This window comes from Microtus ochrogaster, chromosome 7 (assembly GCF_000317375.1).
Source record: "Microtus ochrogaster isolate Prairie Vole_2 chromosome 7, MicOch1.0, whole genome shotgun sequence".
Classification (NCBI taxonomy): Eukaryota; Metazoa; Chordata; class Mammalia; order Rodentia; family Cricetidae; genus Microtus; species Microtus ochrogaster.
Genome location: NC_022014.1, coordinates 24,906,623 through 24,914,264, shown reverse-complemented (window position 1 = coordinate 24,914,264; position 7,642 = coordinate 24,906,623).

Below are 7,642 nucleotides of genomic sequence, written 5' to 3'. Positions count from 1 at the left end.
GATCGCTAAGGAGGTTGAGCATGATCTTAAGTGTCTTTTGGCCATTTGAACTTCTTCTGTTGAGAATTCTCTGTTCAGATCAGTGCCCCATCTTTTAAAACTTTTTTAAAAATTTAAAATGTCAGATTTTTAATTGTGGTAAGTCAGGTCATCTGAAAATGGATTATAGGCAAGGTGATCCTAGAAACAATGTTTTTTTTTTCTACAGATAATCCAAATAGAAGCCCCTAGCCTTCTGGACCATACAGAACATGTGGCAAATGCCAGCATTGGACTAACGAATGCACATCAAGAAGGGGCATGCATCCCTTGCCATCAGGAAATGCCTTAGGGGTCAGACTTAAATACCAAATTTGGTTCAATCATTTCCTGTCATCACTAGAGAAATTCATCCACAGAGCAACTAAAAGAATTAATTCCTATTGTTAAAATCCATTTTGCCCCAAAGGTGATCAATGACAGAATAGCTTCAATAGATGAAACAAAAACTTCAGAAGGCCATAAAACAAGTGTGTTGGCAAACTTCTATAATCTATCAAGGACCAAAACAAAAATACAAACAAATGGTATTGCAATTGAAGGGTTACTGGACACAGGTATAGATGTAACCATAATCATGGCATCCAGATTGGCCTCTTCAGGAGGCAAATACATTGCTTTTACACACTGGAATTTTATCTCAGGTAAAACAAAATACAAGGTGGGTCAACTGTACAGGGCCATAAGGACAGATAGAAAAATTAAATCCATATGTGGCTAATGTAGCAATAAATTTATGGAGAAATGATTTGTTACAGCAATGGAAAACAGATTAACATTTCTCTAATCTAAGAAACAAACCATAAAATAAAGAATGCTTCTGAGAGATAATAAAAGGTATTATCAAGAATAGTCACAGATGGTTGAGGTTGTATGTAAGCAGGGCACGAGAGATATTAGTCTTTCAAAGGTACCAACAGCCCTACCTTTAAAATTGTTAACTGACAAACCTGTGTGGGTGGAACAATGGCCTTGACATCAGAAAATTTATAGGCATTGGAACAGCTGAAACATGAGTGATTAAATGCTCAATATATTGAAGAATCAATCAGTCCTTGGAATTCTCCTATATTTGTCATTAAAAAGAAATTTTGGGAAAAAAAGAGAAAGGTAACAGATCTGGGAGCTATTAACAAAGTGATCCAACCAATCAATGGCCACTTATAATAATTCTTAACTTGTTAAAAGGTACCATTGGAAAATTCTTCCACAAGGAAAGTTAAATCCCCTCCTTGTGTTAATATTTTACATAATAACCATGAGAAATAATTCATAAACAAGTTCCTTGATCTATAATTTGCCATTATATAGATATCTTACTTACTGATTCAGATGGAAATACCTTAGAAGAAAATGTCTGATAAGGTAAAGAGAACTTTGCCTTGTTAGGGATTACAAACTGTTTGTGGAAAAAAAAAAAGGATGATATTCTATTAATTACTTAGGATATAATATAGGTTTACAGAAAATTCAACCACAGAAAATACAAATCAGGAGAGTTCAATTACAAACTCTTTATGATTTTCAAAATTTTCTGGGAGATATTAAGTCACTGAGGTCCACAATTGGATTAGCTACTCAAGAGCTAAGCAATTATTTTAAACTTTACAAGGTTATAAGGACTTAAATAGTCCCAGAAATTTGTTTGCTGAGGCTGAGAATTGGCTCTGGTAGAACAGAAATTATAAGATGCACATGTGAATCATTTTGATCCAGAGTTTGATTGTGTCCTAGTCAAACTAACTTTTACCCATTCTCCTACAAGAATTTTTACACAGAAAGAAGATAATTTCTTAGAATGGATATGTAGATCTATGTAGAAAAGGTTTCTGAAATGATCCTGAAAGAGAAATTGAAACAAGAAATTATAGAAAGATCTAATCAGACTTTAAAAGACATATTTAACGAACAGAAAGGGGCAGTAAAGGCCTCAGAGACAGACTACATAGTGCTGTACTAACTTTTAAATTTTTAATTTTTGTTTTTATTTATTTATTTATTTTGGTTTTTTGAGACAGGGTTTCCCTGTGTAACCTTCCTAGCTGTCCTGGAAACTAGCTCTTGTAGACCAGGCTGGCCTCGAACTCACAGGAATTCACCTGCCTCTGCCTCCCAAGCACTGGGATTAAAGGCATTTGCCACCACCACCTGGCCCTAACTTTTAATCTTTATTGCTAATGAGAAAGCAACAACAGCTATAGAGAGACATTGGATAGTAGATTTAATCCAACAGTCTATCTCAATTCAGAAAAGAATCAGGAACAGATTGCAAGAGATAGGCTGTCATCGCCCAGAGCACTGATTGCTGGCATGAGTGTCTGTTAGTATATTTTTCAGAAACACTTTTGAATTCCGTCTTGTCTGTTTATCTGTATTGTGTAGTGTAAATTCTGACTAAATTTCTGTTGAAAGCTGTTTCTATGCTTCTTATTAAATTCTATCGGCTGTTTCAGATTGATTTCATTTTTCTCAAAATTTGATCATTTATTTGCTATTGTTAGATAGTTTTGACTGGACTCAGATGTAGAAATGGAAGAACCTTGTTTACCATTCTCACCATTGACTCAGACCACATACCCTTCACTCTTCACCCCACATCAGTGGCAGCTACCTCTGTAGCCGTGTGCTACTCATAGGATGGACAAAACTTCCTTCATCATCCACTTCAATGAGTTTCTGACAGTTGGTGGCTAGGAAGGAGATATTCAGCTTCATCCTGACAGTCACATTGTCATTCTAACGCCTTCACATCAGTGTAACAATAAATGCAAACTACTTTTACCTCTCTTCAATTGCATTTCTGCTTTGCTTCTAGGTACTTAACATATTATTGCAACTCTCTGTTTCTGTCAAAATGTTCCATAAACCATTCCTCTTTCTAAAAAGCATTCAATGACAAAGAAAATAGCCAAGTTGGATTTTCCTAGAGACAATTACATTTAGTCTCCTTGACCTGAAGGAAAGCTCCTAAGATTTATTTTTTCTATTTTGGGAGGAAAAGATGGCCAAGATTCTGTACATAAGCCAGTAAAACCCATGTTCAGTGCCCACAGAAAACGCTGGTAATTATTAGAAGATTAAAACATCATTTTCCTCTTTGACACTAGATAATTTCTTCCCTTCCGTGAGTATTTCAGCGATAAAATGCATAGGAGACTCTGAGAAGGATGCCAACACCCCTAAATGTGTTTACCAAGAAAGAAACACTCGTCATTGGATACCATAGTGTCTGTGACTGTCCATGCACCAGACCTGGGAACACAGTCTAGATATTAAACAGACAATAGCAGAGCCACCAGCATGGTGTGATCTCTTATTTATCTATAGGAAAATACCATTCAAAGTGTTTCAATATTGATTATATATACAGTTTGATATAGTATTTAGAGAACAGTCACAGGACCATTAGTAAAATAGTAGGTTAATTCTTAGTATATTATATACAGATTTATGTAGTAATAATATAATAATTGGGGAGTTGAGAATTTGGCTCAATGTTAGAGCCCTTCTACATACAGCAAGTGTACGACCTCACCTTGGGTGCAGTCCTCATCTTTAAAAAACATAAAGTAGTAAAATAAGCTAATACATTCTAAGTGTGAACTAAATACCATGAACTATTTTAAGAATTTATATAATTTAAAATACATACTATTTTAAGTATTACAAACAATTCATTCATTATTTCAACTTCATTAGGATGTTATTATTCTTATTACTGTTTCCATAAGCAAACATTGACCCAAGGCAGCTATCAAAAAATATGCATCAAAGTCACCAGCTGATGAGCCAGCACTGACCACACTTTCTGATACAGGAGGTACTAAATCACAGGGCAATAGTCATTATTAGGATTACTAAAAGGGTGACATATGTATATAATAGTCTAGATTCTGTAGACTCCTCCCATCTCCCAGAATCTGGAAAATCTGGAGACCTGCCATCAGCATACTACATCAAAGAAAGCATGACTGCACTCTGATGCTTCTCTGGTCAATCCTAGTGAGAAGATGAGCTGTGATTCTCTTTCTTTGAGACACCAAACAGCAGGTAGACCTATGTATAGGCTTGCAGAAATACCAGATCTCAGTTATACCAGGGGCCTTGCAGCTCCCAAGTGTTGTTCCTGATAGAGTCTGAACAGCAGAGGTAGAGAAATCCCAACAGAGAGGATGGAATAGGTCAACCCAGAGTTTAAACCTTGGAGATGCTCCCTCTAGGAAATTCCAAATCACTCTTGAGAGGCACTGTGTCCCCTAAGGGCTCAGACAGCATTTATGTGAGTCTCAACAATTACTAAGACTTGAATGAAGACCTGGGAGAGTGATGTTTCAAAAGACTTTATAGCCTTTTGGTGAGTTCCAATCTCTCTCTGCTAAGATATGCAGCTGCCATTTGAAAGATCCCTCTTCCTCCGGCTCCACTCAGGACAGCATTTTGTGTCCCTTCTACTCATGGACCAGACACTGGAGCCCATCTCAAACACAGCACTAATATGCTTCTCTACAGCATGCCCGTCCCTCTAAAGGAATGCTAGCAAGTGCTAGGTCAACTGCCAGGACCCTTTAAAACATCTGATCCAGTAGGGCAGGGGACTCTGAAAAGCATGTCTGTTACTGCGGCTTAAAGCAACAGAGCACCGATGACTGCATCACCATCATCCTCTCCTTTACCCTCACAAAGCTCCCCCAAGGTAAGTGGAATTATGTCTTTTTAATCAGAGGTCCTTCTTCAGGTGAAATGAAGTGCCAGAGGCACTGAGTGGCAGCAGCAAAACTGGGACACAAATGTCAGCCTCACCCTAGAATCTGCATTCTCAAGATCTGATGGGCAAAAGGCAGCATGAGAGAATGTTATCTGACGACACTTTTCCTGGGCTTTGTCCACACATATGGGACTAAGAAGCAGCAGAATTTGTAGTTTGTTTCCCATAGTCCTATGCACTATCTGTCCCTGGAAGCAATGTTGTCTGTGTTGTATGTCATGAGCATAGGCATTCACACAAGCCCATGGTTTTCAGGGAAAAGCTGCAAAGACACCTTCTACTCCGTCACATCAGAACAGAGGCCTAGCAGTGGGCCTTCACAGAGTTCTGACATTGCATTGTCAAATACTTAGAGGCTGACTACTAGGGAAATCTGAGTGGCTCATCTTGGACCTTGTCTGTGAGCTTTCAGTGAAGCACTTGGATTTGGGTGACACTGTGATCTCAGAGCGCACTTTCTAGGGAAGGGGTATGTAGCAGTCAGCAATGTGTTGGACTCTGACCTCCTTCAGGCAAGCTTAGAACTCTGACTAGCCTGGAGCTTTCCCCTGTGGGTATCCAGATTTCTTTTCCTTGAGCTAGAAGGCTGTTCATCTTTCCCAATGAAAATAACGCGTCTACTTCCCTGCTCCACCCATCTCCATTCTGAAGTTCCCATGCAAGAGATCCTGTCTTCTTGTCTCACTACTTTCCCCATTGATTGTAACAGCCTCCCCTCTGACGCCAATTTTCCTTATATTCTTACGGTTTATTTTTTATCTTTGTAACTGATACCAATCGCATGTTGCCACTTCCATAATCACTTCACAAAAAGATCAATGTCTGTTTTTTTTAAAAAGGACTGGATACTTTTGTCTCCAGAAATGGGAGTAGAATCCGCATCCACAATTTCAGTATCTAATGAGAAGCTGCCCTTTCATGGGGCCAAAGTCACACACACTACCAAACCTACTGTAGAGTCTAGGCTGCTGTATTCCTGTCCCCTGACCTGTGCTATATCCTCTTCCCCAGATGAAGATGCATAGCACATTTTGTCTGTCACTATAACCTAGAGCTCAAACATTTTATCGTTGAAGATCAATCCACAGTAAAGAAGCTATTAATTTTCGTGTTGAATGAGCCAACGGTTTGGGAGTAAAACAGCTCATCTGTACATTACAGACATATTTCTTCAGTCCTGTGAATAGATCTCTCTATGAAATAGGTTGGTTCAGAAAGGAAGAATAGACATGAGAAGAAGAGCATTGCTAGAGTAGGTCAGAAATCTAAGTGGTTGGAAGGACGGCAGTGCACTTGCCAGTCTGCAGGAAAGAACTGTTGCGGAGCTGCAGAGATTAGAGGGGATTGGGCATGGATGGGGGATTGAGGATTGGGGATGGAGAAAAGTATCTGAGAAAATGTACAAGAACAGACAAAGGCTGACCTGACATGAAGATGTTCTCACCGTTGTGAGAAATAAGACAGATGTAGACACATGGAAATGATATGTACCAGAGAGTGATGAGAAAGGCTCTTTTTATAGATTTGGGATTATCAATGAAGAGGGAAGTAACATCCAAGCCTCTGGGACAGTGCCCAGATGGGTGTCATGGTGAGTCAAGAGGAGGGTGACACAGTCCCATTGACAATGGGACTTCTGCAGAAGAGTGTGTACGGTCCAAATGGAATCAGGTATCAAGAAGACTAGTCCCAAGTTCATATGGTTTCTCCAGGTGGAAGGTGGGAGGGAGGAAAGGGATGTTGTCTGAGGATGGGAGCTTTGGTGAACAGGGCACTCATCCCATTGTTTGGAAGGGAGATGTGAAGATGTAACTGGACTGCGGCGAAGTAGAGATAACTGGAGATCAGCGTGAATTGTGAGTTGAAGTCTAGATTTACAGGAAAGTAATAACCTGGGGGGGGGGGACTCTGAGCAATTAAATAATGCTACAAAAGATCAACCAAGCTATTTTTCTTCTTTTTGACTTATCTTTCTCCCATTGGCCCTGTCTCACTTTGCCCAGGATTGTCAATGTCTAGTGTGTTGGGATCCCTGGTTAAGGGTCCCATGTAAATCAGGACACAGGAAATGCAGAGTATGAACAACTGCATAACAAGCTTTATTTTTCATGGCTTTTTATAAAGACTAAAAAGCATCACCTCAACTCTCAAACTCCCCTTTACCCACATACATGATCATGAGAAACTCTTACCTAACCCTGATAAATAACAGTAATAAAAATAAAAAGAAGTACATAGAAACAAAGCAAAAAGTATACAAAAGCAAAGCACTTCCTTAATCTATATCTGGTAGAGTATGAAGAACTGAGCTCAAAGGCCTCTTTCTTACTAAGGGTACAGATTCTGACCGAATGTTGAGAAATAAGCAGAGAAAGTATGCTTTCATCTATGCTTGGTTTGCCAAGCAGTCGTTTCCCAACTTCTTCTCATCTGTCCCAGGAGGAGCCTGCACTCTAAGCCAGTTCTGTGTCTCCACACAGGACCATTCTCCAATTGTGAATAAACCCCTCATTTCACCCTTCACCTCTCTACAATGAATACTTCCTTTGTCTCTTACTGCCGCAAAATATTATCATGAGGCACTAGCTTCATGGTCAGGCTCTGAACTTAACCATTCCTAAATATGCAGGGACTTTATTTCAAATACAATCTTTGTTATAAGAATGGTTATGCTGGGTGGTGGTTGTGCATGCCTTTAATTCCAGCACTTGGGAGGCAGAGGCAGGCGGATCTCTATGAGTTCAAAGTCAGCCTGGTCAACAAGAGCAAGTTCCAGAACAGACTCCAAAGCTACAGAGAAACCCTGTCTTGAAAGAAAGAAAGAAAGAAAGAAAGAAA